Genomic DNA, 15,597 nt, shown 5'->3' with positions numbered 1-15,597 from the left:
AAAAGTAAATATTTTGGCTAATAGATTAGCATGCTGCACACCTATCATCCTATCAGAATAGTTATACACTTTGAAGTCTTTAGCTTCATTAAAAATTATTCAAGGCTCATTTACACTTGCAAATTTGTCATAATTCCCACATGGTTGAGTAACAATGTCAAAACCAGAGCATACATTGCCTAAAACATTACTCACATTTAAGTTTGGGTTATATTCCACATTTTCAACACATCCTAAATGATCACTTTGATCAACATTAATCCCCTCTTCAAATACATAAGCCACATTGTGAATAGAATGGTCATTAGTTAGTAAATTTTCATGAACAAGTCCCGCATCATTATTAATAAATATGTTATCATTTTCAACACCTACGACATTCATAAGTACCAAGGCCATGTCCATTAGTTGTTCCGCTGCTGACTTTGACTCCTTCCATTCTTCAGTCTGGCCCCTTGCACTACATAATCCCTGTATGTTCTCCCCAAAAAAATGGGCCTGCTGTTCTTTTCCTCTCAGCCTTTCACAGCACCTCACTCCATCATCCTCTTGATTAAAATGCTGTGGAATGCGTACATTGCTCATGATGTAACCTCGTCTCTGAGGTCACTTCCTCTTCTCTGCTCGACTCACTCTTGGCTCCTTCACAACCGTTGGCATGACAAACTGTTGAATACGGGTATACTTTCTTTTTAGAATAGTCATTCCTCATTTCTCCTCTAGGTATGGTTGACCGGATGGATATTGAGTTAATGAAACTCATGGTCAAACACAATATCCGAGCAATGGACAAATTATCCAAAGAAATAGAGGAGAAAAATATAGAGGATTCAGGGTGATTTGTCCTTTGAGCACTATAAAATTAACTACACTAATTTTTTTTCTACTGTAGACAGCTTTTGTGTCAACATTTATGTGCAGAAGATGAACAAAATTAAAAGGGACATGAATGAGTATTCTAAAAAGAAGGCATGCCCATATTCAACAGGTAGTTATGCCAATGGTCATGAAGGAGCCAATAGTGAGTCGAGTGGAGAAGAGGAAGTGACCTCAGAGATGAGGTTACATCATGAGCAACATACGAGTCCTCAGAAGTTTAATCAAGCGGATGATGGAATGAGGCGATCCGAAAGGCTGAGAGAAAAAGAACAGCAGGTCCATTTTTCGGGGAGAACATACAGGGATTATGTAGTGCAAGGGGCCAGACTGAAGAATGGAAGGAGTCGGAGTCGGCAGCAGAACAACGTATGGACATAGCCTTGGCATTTATGAATATCATAAGTGTTGAAAATGATAACATATTTATTAATAATGATGTGGGACTTGTTCATGAAAATTTACTAACTATTCACAATGTGGCTTATGTATTTGAAGAAGGGATTAATGTTGATCAAAGTGATGATTTAGAATGTTTTGAAAATGTGGAATATAACCCAAACTTGAATGTGAGTAATGCTTTAGGCGATGTATGCTCTGGTTTTGACATTGTTACTCAACCATGTGGGAATTATGATGAATTTGCAAGTGTAAATGAGCCTCGAATGATTTTTAATGAAGCTAAAGACTTCAAAGTGTATAACTATTCTGGTAGGGCTATAGGTGTGGAGCATGCTAATCTATTAGCCAAAGGATTTACCTTTGTTCCTAGCAGGAGGAGGAAGGTAGCTGATACCCTTATAGATCTTAAATGTTTTACACGCAAACTGAATTTAAAAGTTTGTTTTAATAGTAATGCCCATGTATCAGAAATACAGGGGTATAGGCTCAAAAAACCTAGTGTGTTTAATCCCCCCCTGAATAATTTAATAAGAGTGCATGAGAAAGCTTGTGAAAAGATATAAGGCAGGTATACAAACAAACGGACAAAAAATATGGTAACAATTTAACTGAAGTAGAGAAAGAACTGTTAATGGATTTGACCAGGGACACAAGTATTCAAACAATGAAGCCAGATAAGGGTAGTGGAGTGGTCATTATGAACAAAGGGGATTACCTAAATGGAATCAATGTCCTACTAATGAATGGCACCTATGTTGAAGTATCATTGAATAAGATTCACATATCTTATAAAACATAGATTTATTTCTGGAAGATATGTTATATCAGGGACAAATAAGTGAAGATGAATTTAGGTATATGATGATCCAGCACCCCATGGTATCCAATATATTTGGGATACCCAAGATCCATAAAGGACTAAATGACCCAAAGTTTAGGCAAATAGTAGATGGAAAATGATCAAAAACATGCTTTATTAGTAAATTTTTGGATATTAATTTACAAAAATGATCAATGGCATTTCCCTATATAACTAGAGACGTGTGGCAATTTTGGAATGGTTAAACAGGGTGGTAGCAGATGAAGACATTATAATGGTTACCATAGATGTCTACATTTTCTCTGTTATACCCCAAGAGAAGGGTTTGGAATGGCTTGAAAAACAACTAATAAAGACTGGCTTGTATGACCAAGATCAAATAAATAAATATGTAGCCCTAATGGAAGTTGTGTTAAAATACAATTACATTTATTTTAAAGGAAAATATTACAAGCAACTAACAGGAGTTGCAATGGGGGCAGCTTGTGCCCCCATTTTTGCTAATTATGTCATGTCCCTTTGGGAACAGGAGTTTATTATGCCATAGGGTTTATTCTTCTAAGATTAACTATTACACCAGGTTCCTGGATCATCTTTTTGTTATATGGAAGGGAAATGAGCTTGAACTCAAACAATTTTTTGTGTATATTAATACATCAGTGGATTGTTTTAAAGTTCACATATACTTATAGTAGGGCACACATTTCTTATTTAGATGTAGATTTGACATTAAAGGTAGAAGAGAAAAAGTTGATGTCAGCCATCTACAGGAAGCCCACCTTTTCAAATTTGTATTTGGAATATGATAGCTGGCACCCATCCCATTAAAAAAAGTTGATATTAAAGGGGCAGATTCCAGGCTGCCAGGTTGGTGACTTCTGATACTGACTTCGTAAATGAGGTACGCTTTATTATACACCTCTTCCACACAAGAGGGTATCCACAGGAATTATTGAATCAAATTAGTGAAGAATTTAAACATAAGTGTATGGAGGGCATATACAAGCCTATTTTGACAGGTGGACATGGAACCAGTCTAACATCTCAGAACACTGGAGAGGACAGATCAACTAATGATTATAGTTTGAGCTTTATTACTACATTTAATTTGGATGCCAATGAAGTAACAGAAATTATTAAGAATAATTGGGAAATTTTAAAATATGATTCAAATGTAGGGCAAAGGGTAAGTAATCTACCTAAAATAGTATACAGAAAGGATAGATCTTTCAAGAATATCTTAGAAACTAGTGCTAAGGAAAGCAATCATTATAATAATGGGGCAAAAGGGAACTTCAAGTGTAGGATGTGTACATTTTGTCCCTACATTTTAGAAAAAGGTGATTGTTATAAGATAAATGGGAAACCTATATTAATTAATGGCCATTATAATTGTTGTAGTTTAAATGTGGTGTACGTAGCAAAGTGCCAAAATGCCCCATATTTTATATAGTGAAAACTAGTAGGTACTTTAAGAACAGAATTGTAGAACATTTGCTGGATATTAGACATGGTAGGATGACTAATGCATTAAGTAGGCATGTTAAAGAATACACTGATCATGTATTTAAGTTTTTAGTAATTCAACAAATTATTAAAGATTCTCAAGGGAAAAATATGGATATACATCTGGATTTAAGTGAGTTAAAATGGCAGCTGCATTTAAATGCAACTGAATATACAGGTATCAATGAGACTACGGCCATTTCATGTGTTTTAAAATTGAAAAATATTTTAGGGTGAAGTTGTTATATTTAAATATGTTTACCTGTGTATGTTGTATATATATATATATATATATATATATATATATATATATATATACTTTTTTTTAATAACTGTATAACATTAGTTTTAATGTTTTATTAATTGAATTTAGTGTGAAATTTGTAGAGCGATTAATTAGGTGATTGATTAAATGATGTATTATTTAAAGGCTGGGAGGGGGTGATAATGTTGTTCTGAGGAAGTCCCTACGAAGTGGGAAGATAGCACTAAACCTGGTCATTAAAAGTTGTATTCCTTCAGTGCCGTGCTGTGCTTTTTGATTATACCATATTAAATCTCTTTTTCTTTCCCATGTCCATATTTTTTCTTCAGATGTCTCCTGATCTTCCTGCTTCTCCTTACTTTGAGGACTCACTCCATCGTGCTGTAAAATAATCTGAGTTAGACCTTTTACATTAAATCCTTCACTTTGTAAGCACTCCATAACTTCAACTTCTATTTTTTTTTAATTCTACTTCACTTATCTTTTCTATATTCCATCTTTGTGATATTATTTTTCTTATTGTGAAATTCTCCATATCTGGATGCCTTTACCTATATTTCTCTTCAAATATCTTTGGTACACCTTTCTGTATATTGATTAATTTGGCTTTCTCCTTTGCATAAATATTGCACCATATCAAATCTCTCTTTCTTTCCCATGTCCATATTTCTTTTTTATACTTATCAAAAATATCTAGGTTTTGCTGTTTACATTTTCCCCCTTCCTCAGATGCTTCTTTTTCCAAATATTTCAAAGTTTCTTGATCTATATAGTTTTTCAAAAATCTGTTGTACTAATGAACGCAAATTTTCATTTGAAGCATCTGACAGTTTTTCCTGCAGAAGTATTTTTCTTTCCTCTAATTTATCTCTCAATCTTTTTGTATATCCTCTAGCTGGAAATTCTGGGCTTTTTGCATAATAGTAACAATACATAATTTCTTTCTTATCCTCAATAGTCCACTCTATCGTCTTTATGGTTCTTCTTTAGCCTATCAGTTTGTGTGATTTTTATCGACTACTACTTCCTTCTACAACAGGGGGGGCTGTCCTCCCCCTAAGCCTGGCCTGGCCCCATTGTAGGAATATTTCTGTATTTTGAGGATTCTACACTGTCATTTTTTTCAGTCCTGGCACCAATACGCCTACCAGGACTGGGCAATTTGTTATCCTGGGTCTTTTGCAACCAACTATCTTTTTTTTTTTGTTTTTGACTTACTTCGGTCCATGATATATGCTATATGATTACAGTCTATATATATCAGTGTCACCTTGGTGAGATTTTGTGAAAAACAGAGTCCACCTCGTGAAGGTTCTCACCAAGACTTGAGGATTAATTAAATTTCAGCACTACTACTTTCTTGTGCTTACTAATTTTTCATCTCTCTATCTGCCCTCCCCTTTGTGTAAGGGGATTATTGTTGTGTTCTCCACTCTGCTGGAACAAAGCCAGTTCTCTGGCTATGGCTAAAAAGAGTGCTAAGTGGGTCTGCTAGGTCCTGTTTTAGATTGCTTAATAAGCATCTTGGGATGTTATCTGGTTCCACTGAGGCTGTATTTTTGGCCTTGGAGAGTGTAGATAAGATCTGATCTCTAGAGATTCTAGGCAGAATGCTGCTGTCAGCTATACTTTGGGGTATGGCTGGTGGGGGGTGAAGTTTGCACTAAATCTGTCAGCTACCAGGTTGGCAATTTCCTCTGGTTCAGTATGAGTGGTACCATCTATTATCAGTTCTGCACAAAGCTGGGCATTCTCTTTTAGGTTCCAGACATAATTAAGGAATTTCTTATGATTATCCTTAGCTAGGGACACTATTTTAGCTTCATACTCAGCTTGAGAGGTTTTCACAAGATTTCTAATTTAGTTGTTCAAGCTGAGGTGGGAATTCTTCCTTTGCTGAGTCAGTTCCCTCTTATTCTTAGACATCAGTTTCTTCCTGTTGTCATATAACCAGTTTATACTTAAGGTCTACCAGGGTGGCTTTTTTTTCAGGAGGACCTGGTTTTGATCTGGTCAGGTACAACTGGGTCTATACAACTGCTTAAGTGTTTGTACAGGGCATCTGAGTACACCCCTGCATAGGAGTCACTATTGTCTGTGAATGCAGGGATATAAAATGTTTCATACCATCTCTTAGTTGTTTGAAGTTTGCTTTGTAAAAATTCTTCAGTTTTTTTGCTCCTGTGGAGGTGTCATGTCCAATCGTTACTTCAAACAATACAGTTTTATGGTCCAGCCTTACCAGGGAAGGCATCATACAGGGGGGAGTGCAGTGACTCCCCATGTTTGTCAGCACTATGTCTTGTGCATTTGAGCCCCTTGTGGGGGTGCAGACTATCTGTTCTAGAGCATTTGAATTAACAAAGTTAGGTACTTCTGGGCAACCATATTTGCACTAGTATATGTTACCCACTTGATGGAAGAATAGTTGAAATCACCCATGACTAAGGTGTTGAGCTGTATGGAGAGTGATTACAGTAAGTTCAAGTAGGTGGTGGGCTTTTCTTGGTTCACACTGGGGGACTTATAGCTAGCAATGATGTGGTAGAGTATTTTGCCTAGAGTTAATTGGACATGGAGTAGTTTGAAAGAGTCAAACGTCTGACCAGTCTAGAGTTGTACTTGGATTTAATGAACATGGATACCCCTCCACCTTTGCACTTTCATGCTCATTTTGACATCTGAACATGTGGAAGACATTGTAGGCTTGCACTGCCAGGGTGATCTACGTGGCCTTGAACCATGTCTCAGTGACTGCACAGATGTCAACATCTTCCAAGGTGAACAGTGCTTCCAGGGAGTGTAGCTTCATGTTTAGACTTCTGGCATTAAGCAGTAGAACCTTGAGTTTACCATGGGTGGATTTATTTACTTTGGAAATTTTGTTGTTTTGGCATTACCTAAAAAAGGGACAATGGGGGTGGCAACTGTCTTTGCAAGTATCCAAAAGCCTAGAGGAGACAGGTGCAGGTCAGTAGAGTGGCCTGCTGACCATGTCATTCCAGGCTGACAGATACTATATCCCCCTAGACTGACACCAGAAGCTAAGTCAATTGTTGAAGTAAATCATTTTTTGTTTATACTGTGGCATCAACCTGGGAGAAGGGGAATGCTACCTAGAGCTCAGGTCATACCTGCCTTGGACACATAATCTGAGAGCTCAGCCATGTCTCTCTTCATTTAGTCCAGAGAGGTACATCTGAAGTCATGCACCCCAACATGAACTATGAACGAGTCATAATGGTACTTGTTATTGAGAGACTTGAGTGCATGCATGATCTGATGGATCATAGCACCTGCCAGGCAGCTGACCATGACTTCCTCCTTGTCCAGCCTTGGGAGGGGGAACATCTGTGTGTTTCACTATGTAGTTGCCTACAACCAGGACATTAGGTTTAGAGGTATTTTGCCTTAGGGGCTTATTTGTTGAGACACATTTGTATGTGTTATTATTTGTAGTGGTTTCTATTTACATAACAGTGTGTGCACTTTGTTTACATTTGGAAGTTCTCTGAACATTTAGTAGACATCTAGTGAGTACCTCCATGTATGTGGGTCTATGTGTTGTGTCTTTAGTTTGTGTGAGAGGTGAAGAGTGTGAAATGACAACCTGTTTGGTATCCAATTTGTTGTTACATGAGAGAAATGATTCCAATTTCATAGTTTACTTATATCTCTCACATAGGGTCTATATTAGATAAATTAAAGTTTATCTTAACGAACGCTGACATGAGCCAAAATCCCGGAACACAAAACCGGAATTGGAAGATTGCAGTACAGTGAAGATGGGAATATTTGCCCTTTCCTCACTGTAGTGCGATCTCGGAGTTGGAATATATATTTAGCAATTGCAGTTTCAAGTTCTGGGATTTTCAATAATGTCAGCGTTCGGTAAGATAAGCTTTCGTTTATCTAATATAGACCCCTCACATAGGGTATCTGTTTGCTGTAGGAATAAATTGTTGTCAATATACATGGGACAATTACTACATTGCTTCAGTATTCCTATGTAAATCAATCTGGTTGAAGAAATTATTGGAAATTGTTTGTCCATTATAGCAGGTTTTTACCATATGAGCTATTAGGGAAAAGTGTGGGCTAGATTGACCAGTTTTGGCACTAGGACTATCAAGTTATTAAAGAAAAGAAGTAGGCTAGATTGACCAGTTTTTGTGCTAGTACTATCAAGGGCTGTTTAACTGAGCATTGTGGATAACAGGTGTGGCAACACTGCTCATTGCACAACTAAGTTGCCTTTATTGCAAAAGAGAAGTTTGTGAGGGTCCGACTGACACTTGTCTAGAAAAAAATGTGTTTCAAGGCATTTGCATCTATAAAGGGCACTGCTAACCCTTGTTGAGCAATGCACAGCTATGAGCAAACTCAAAGCTGAAATACAAGTGAATTTAAATAGTTTTACACTAATCTATCAATAGGAAAGTACAGAAAGAAACTTCTTCCAGCAATCCCAGCTCAGACAAGGTTTTATCCACACACTTCTGCCATGGGGGTGCAGGGTAACCCTTCTTAATGTAAGCTGGCTGGTTTAATGCTCAAGTGTAAGAAAAACAAGACTGATTCAGCAGATCTGAATGTAGACTATGCTATCAAGGCTGAAAACTCTGCGCTTGTAGTCACCCTGTCCAAGAGAATACCAGTAACTGTGGCTCACCTTCAGGCTCACTGCTACATGGAAGCTCCCACCCTGAAATAGCCACCTCACCATCCCTGGCTTCAGGTGTGAGGTCTGTCTAGATCTCCCCCAGGCTACTAGACCCACATGCCTGTCTTCAACCCTGACTGTGTGCAACTGCATGCACACAAGGTACTGCATTATCAAAATCATTCCTATCAAGACATCTGCATGGATATCCTCAAACACACCTACTTGCTTGTTTCCTTTTCTACCCTCCCAGTCAAGGTCAACCCTGGCCAAAGGCATTTGGAATGAGGTCCCTCCTAAAGCTCTGACTGGAGTGGACTGCCCAAGCAAGTACTTCTCCTGCTTAACCACTGTAGGCTTCACAATGGTTATGTTAGATGCTGTGTCTGTCTTAGCAGTGGCCTATTTTCCATCCACTAAGACAGGATTTAACCTCTGATGATAGCTTGGTACCCCTGTTGCCTCAAGATTACTTACCACTGGCATACTGTTATTCCCACTTTTTGGCTCCCCACCATCTGTTCCCTACCTTTTGTTCCCCACCTTGCCTCCATGGACATCTGTATGATACATGGTCTCACTAGTTATATTTAAAACATTTAACCCTTGATCCTGACCATGTACATGAACTAGTGGCTTCCTATGGTATTGGTGGATTGTGTCGGGGTGGTTTAGGCTGCCCACCATGGGTTGCCTTATATCCATGTGCAGCACTGGGTATCCCTTTCCTGTGCAAGGATGCCCTGCTTGCAAAGTAGAGATCCCCTTTTTCCCCAGCTCATCTGCAGAGTTACATTTTCAGTCTGCCAACCAGATTCTCATGTCCTCAGGTAAAATGCTAAGGGCTTGTTCTCTAACCAAAAGGTCTGCCAGCACTTCAAAAGTGGTGAATTGGCACTCACTCACCCACCTATAAAAATAAGTGCTTAACTCAGCAATATAGTCACACACACTTTCATCTGCCTTGCGTCTATGCTCACGAAACTTTTTTCTGTTAGCTTCAGGGTTTAACTTAAAATATTCAAGTAAACATTTCTTTACTTTAGCATAATTTAAACAATCAATATCAGACAATTTAGAAACAGGAGTTACAGCTTTACCATGGGGTAAGGGGGTGAGGAACCATACCCAGAGCCCTTGGTCAAGATTATACTATTTAAATACACTTTCAAATATATGAAAAAAAAATCAAAATTATCACCCTCTGTAAATTCTGGAAGAAATTTACTGACCTTTAATGCTTCTGGGGTTCTGTTATTCCCTCCCCTATTACCTCCATGACCTTGGCAAAGAGTCAGCATCTCCCTCCATGCTGACAGTGCTTCTCATTTTCTTCAGCCTCCAAATGCTGCAGTCTCTCATTTTCTTCAGCCTCCAAACACCACAGTCTCTCTGCTGATTCTAGATCAAAATGTTTGTCCTCCAGTTCAAGTCTCTTTAACTCCAGATGGATTTTTATATCCTCTGAGGAAAAGTTGAACTGTCCTGTTTCTCAGAGCTGCAAATTCCCATCACCAGACTGGTTATCCTCCTGGTTGCTTGTCTGAGCTGTGACTAATGCTGAAATCATTTCCTCTTTAGTCAAGTTGGCATGCAACAGTCCTTTGAATTCACACAGCTTGGCCAACTGGTTCTTTGTCAGCTTGCCATAATCCTCTGCTGACATCTTTAACTGCTTTCTCTGACTAAACTAAACTAACAAAAATAAATAAAACTGATGTAATAATGAAGCTTTGAAAGTTTACCTTCTGGTTGCTTGAGAGTACACCCACCTTCACTGAAAACTGCCTACAGGCTACAGAAGTTAAATTAATATCCCACCAGTGCCACCAATATGTGACATCCCCACTCTGGGCCAGTAATAAGGATCCTAAATCCACACCACTGACACTGGTGAGGGACGTTCACTTGGAAAAAAATGGATACACCCAGTATTTCCAGATGCAGCTCCCTGCATCAAGTATAGTTTCCTTTGAGTACACAGGGAATGCACTCAGTCCATGGTCTGGGTTTCTCTTTCTCCAGATCCCCAATAAGACTATCCACTGGCACAGCTGTAGAGTTGAGTCCTCAGCTGAGTGTCCAAGCCAAGTCCTCCACCATTTTCTCTGTGAAACCAGTGCTTCGTTCCCCTGCTCCCAGAAGCTAACACACACGCACTCTTTGAGATCTGATTTTCACACACACACACACACACACACACACACACACACACACACACACACACACACACACACACACACACACACACACACAAACACCTGGGAAAGGCTGGCACAGATTTACTAACTATGCCCCCTTGTGCCCAGACTATAAGGTAGTTATTGCCACCAGACACTCCAAAGTCACTCTAAGGCTCTTGAAAGGGTACCCAATTATAATAACTGAAATTAATATTAGTACAAAAGATAGTGTTTGGCCAATGTAGTAAAGCTTTCAGGAGTGGCCACAATGTCACCAAAGAGATATAAGTCCTCTCAAAGTTTAAAATATTCTCTAAAGGACCAGCCATAATATAAATAATAAAAGAATATGAAAATACTAAATATCTATTTACAAAGAACACTAGAGTTTCTGCCACTGGACATGTTAAAATAACACAGATGAATAGATTCATACAGATACAGAAAAACAGTACTTAACTAATCTCACTATATTTTCCTGACTGATGTAAAGAATTACTATTCACTGGTTCCCTTACTAGAGTAAGGCAATATTTTATTTTTTTTTATTTTTTATTTTACATTTGTTTTCTGGGAAAGTCAGACTGGACATAGATCCATTTTCAGAGGAATGCCAGGGAAAAAGCTCTAGAAATAACATGAGTGAAAATACAGTTATATATACTAAGAATAGCAGTATAAAAATACAAATGCATGTACCAGGCCTAATAAATTACATAACAGGTAGGAAAGAAGGAGTACAAAAGCAGTTATAGTTTCATTAACATATGTGGGATAACGGTGAAAAGGTTAAGGAATTATACAGAGATAGACATAAGTCTGTTACATGGAATTCTTTGCTAGTGAGGCTGAGATGTGAAAGGAATAGTTTCTATAGTTTGAAGCATTCACATGAGCAATTCAGAGAGTGCATCGACCACAGTGAAATCAAGCTAGTAGAGAGAGAAAATGGGTTTATCTAGGTGTGTTACATGAACATAGCTAGGTGTCTTTGAAGTATAATTTAAGGAGTCTTTTAAATTGTGAAATATAGCTACTTGTAGTTACAGGGGGTGGAAGTATATTCCATATTTTGGGAATGTAGCTAGAGAAGAGAAAATCCCCTGCATGGTTATTGGCTTTAGTGGTGTCTAAAAGGTATAGGTTACTAGAGCAGAGACAGCAATAGCTTTTATATGGGTGAATAATATTTTGGAGATCAGAAGTTTCTTCAGGTTGGTGAAGAATTGTGTGCACAAGGGTAAGGTGATTAAAGTGTAGAAGCTGAGAAATTTCAAGCCAATTTAGTTGTTTAAGTGATGTTCAGTGATGCGACCTGTAGAAGGCACTTGTTGCAAATTTTGCTATTTTATTATAACAAGTTTCTAGTTTGATTAAATCTGTTTTGTGGAAATTGGTTGGTATTGGGGAATCATAGAGGAGGGTTGATAGGAGGTGTGTGTGGGCTAGACTAGCTTTTGTGTTTTTTGTTAGAAATATTTTTTTGTTGGTATAGGAGACCAAGTTTCTTGTCGACCTTCTTGATGGTTTGGACTATGTGTATATAAAATTTTAAGTTATCAATTTCAACCCCAGTCATTTAGTATGTGATACTGTGTTGATCACAGTCTTATTTTTACACAAGAGAGCAAATGTGTGTGAAGCTGAGTGATGTCTTGTTGGGCTAAAGAGAAGGAGATTAGTTTTGCTGGGATTTAGAATGAGTTTGGAGTTGGTGAGCCATGTTTCGATAGATAAGAAGGAATCTTGGGTTAAGGTGTGGAGGTCTTGTAGTATGGGGGATGCACAAATTAGGGTAGAGTCCTCTGCATATTGAACTACAGAGGCTTGAGGTGTGGAGGTGCTGAGTTGGTTGGTAAATATAGAGAAGAGCAGGAGACCAAGGATGGAGCCTTGAGGAACCGTACAAGAACTGGGAGCAGAGGGGAGAATTGATTTTGCCATTGAACGGCTTGTAGATGTCCTGTTAGGTAGTTTTAGAAACATAATACTAGAGGTACTAATATTTAGGGTGGAGAGAATGCTACTAAGTTTATTGTGGTCTACCATGTCAAAGCATTGGACAGATCTAAGAATATGGAGGATACATATAGTCTGTTGTTCCTATGTTGGTTAACAATATCAGTAAATGACATAAGTGTGGTTGTGGTGCTATGATGTGGTCAAAAGCCAAGTTGCATGTGTGATAATAGTTTGTGGGTGAGAAGGTGGTTCTTTAATTGGGTATGCACTACTCTTTCTAGTATTTTGAAAAAGGGAGATAGGATGGCAATAGGATGATAACTAGTGAAATCTGTGGAGTTACCTCCTTTGTGTAGTGGCAGTGTGTGGAAGATTTTCCACATTCCAGAAACTTGATTTTCAGATATAGACTTGTTTATGGGAATGGCTACTAGATAGGATCTAACATTAGCGGCAATTTTTAGAAAGTCAGCAGGGAGCTTATCTGCAGCAAGTGTGGTTGGTTTTAGCTATTGAAGTATTTTTTGATGTATTTAACAGAAACTTGGTATAGGCTAAAATGTGGGATGTTCTTATGGAAGAAGGTACTTAATTGAGGGAGAAGAGATATAGGGTTGTCGATGTTATTCTGAGAGTTTGCCAGGCCTTGAATAGTTTCTGTAAAGCATTTATTCAATTGGATTGCTATATTGTCGGTATTGCTAATTGATGTTGGGTTAGGGATGGTTGATTTACCTAGATGAAGTATATTATTAATAGTTGTCCAGAATTTTTGAGGCTGTTTTGAATGTATATTCTGAATATTGTGGTAATAGTTGATTTTATTTGATTTCACTATTTTTTTTTTGCTTTGTTACATAACTCAAGGTATTTCTGTCTAGCTGGTTGGGTTTTAGTTTTGTAAAGATGTTCCCATGCCCTGTCTCTAGCTTGTGGTAGTGATCTACATTTTTTAGTTAGCCAGAGTGCATATTTGGGTTTAATTTGAATAGTTCTGGGTGGTGCATGGTTGTTTACGATATTTAAGAAGGTGGTGTTGAAGGTGCTTACTTCATCCTCAAGTGGTAGTTGTGTTAGTGAGTCCCATTTGTAACTCCTTAGTGCAGAAATGAAATTGTTTGAGCTAAATTTTTTTTGTCTCTGATTAGGTGGTAGGTGCTCTGGGTGGACTGCAGAGTACATGTTCAAAGAAGGAAGGTTGGTTGATGGTCACTTAGGCTATCAGGAAGGGATCTACTTTGATCCATCAAAAACACTTAATCAAACTCACTTACCCATTCCCAGTTCAGTGAAACTTCACTTTAATGAAAGCACGGACTGCCGACATCCTTTCTCTGAGAAAAGAACCACTTAGCCATCATGAGAAAAAAACCCACACTGACCAAAACTAAACCCACTCCTACTTAAATATTCCAACTCCAAGATCACACTTCATTGTAGGAAGGGCAAAGTTCACCATGGTGGCTAATTACATTCACAATAAAACAATTTCCAAAGGAGGCAAACACCTCTGGACTCCAAACTTCTGCAGCTGTAAATATCTTAACTCTGAGATCACACTGCAGTGAGGATAATGATAAAGCTGCTTATCTGCACCAAACCATGAGCACATACACTTATTTTGACAAGCAATGCTCCAGTGCAATGTAACATCTTAACATTCCTTTGGTAAAGCAGACAAATATTCACATGAATGGAACACCTGCTATTACATCATCCTGATTTTTCATTCTATAAAAATTACATAGTTTCTACAATGTTATAACATTCTGCTCCACTTGCCAAGATTGGGCTTCCTTTTTATACTCCTCACAATATTCATACCCCTAGTGTTAATAATCATATCTACCACATTTCTCTCACATTTCGTATTCTTTGCTATGTAAGTTTCCTCATCTCCCAACATTAATGCAATTTTTAGCATCCTATTGGCTCAAAAAAGTAAACTCCTGCCTATTCTCCAGTTAAACCCAGCTTCAGCAGTCTGGGTGTTGGGTAAGTTAGCTAGTCAGGGGTGTAAATTAGCTTCTTATGCCTGCTTATCAGTCCTCGGGGAAGGTGCCAGTTTTAGCTCAAACCAAGAGCACTATCAGATAAAAGGTCAAGACGTGTGCTGCATATGCACTGGGTCTTAGTATCAACTGCCTGTCAAAGAGTGCATGCACTCCAACCACCCATTGTGGTAGTACTAATGTGCACACCCACACTAGGCTCTGGATAGAGGCTATTGCACTACGATTGGGAGCTAAAGTGTGGGTGGCGATGAAGTAGGAATATTCAAAATTTCCAACCCCACCTGCAGAATGATAGCTGAGTTTTCCAGGTTTCACTTCTCACCACACAGCAAGTTTCGAGGTTAATGTAGTGGACTATCAATGAAACAGTTGTTGATGGTTTCTGAATACTTTAGAGGCCATAAAAAGAATAAAATGTTTAAAAAATAAAATAAATTCCCTGTTATCATTCTTTTCCCTCCACATTTCTACTTGTCCTCCTTAAAAACAATGTCTACATAATTTCCATTGGTTTTCTAAACATCTGTCTACATTCACTATTCACTATTATCTGCACCTTCTTTGCCCCACCATACAGAATGATTCTTGTACTGTGTGTCTGAATTTGTGGCACATCATCCATGCTTTATTGCTCTTAGCCCTATTCAGTTCACCTTCCTACTCATCCTCCCTTTTCTCATTTAGTTTATTGTGTTCCAGTTTTACAAGAAATATTTATATCTATATCCATTATCTCTCTCTCTCTCTCTCTATATATATATATATATATGTATATATATATATATATATATATATATATATGTATGGGTATATATTACAACATCGAACTCACAGAAGTTTGAACGTTGTAATATCGAACTGTGACGTTCGAAATACGAAAAGCCACGGCACACCAATTTTTTTCC

This window comes from Protopterus annectens, chromosome 1.part1 (genome assembly GCF_019279795.1).
Source record: "Protopterus annectens isolate FY-2018-M chromosome 1.part1, PAN1.0, whole genome shotgun sequence".
In the NCBI taxonomy this organism is placed as follows: Eukaryota; Metazoa; Chordata; order Ceratodontiformes; family Protopteridae; genus Protopterus; species Protopterus annectens.
This window is presented reverse-complemented; position numbering follows the sequence as displayed.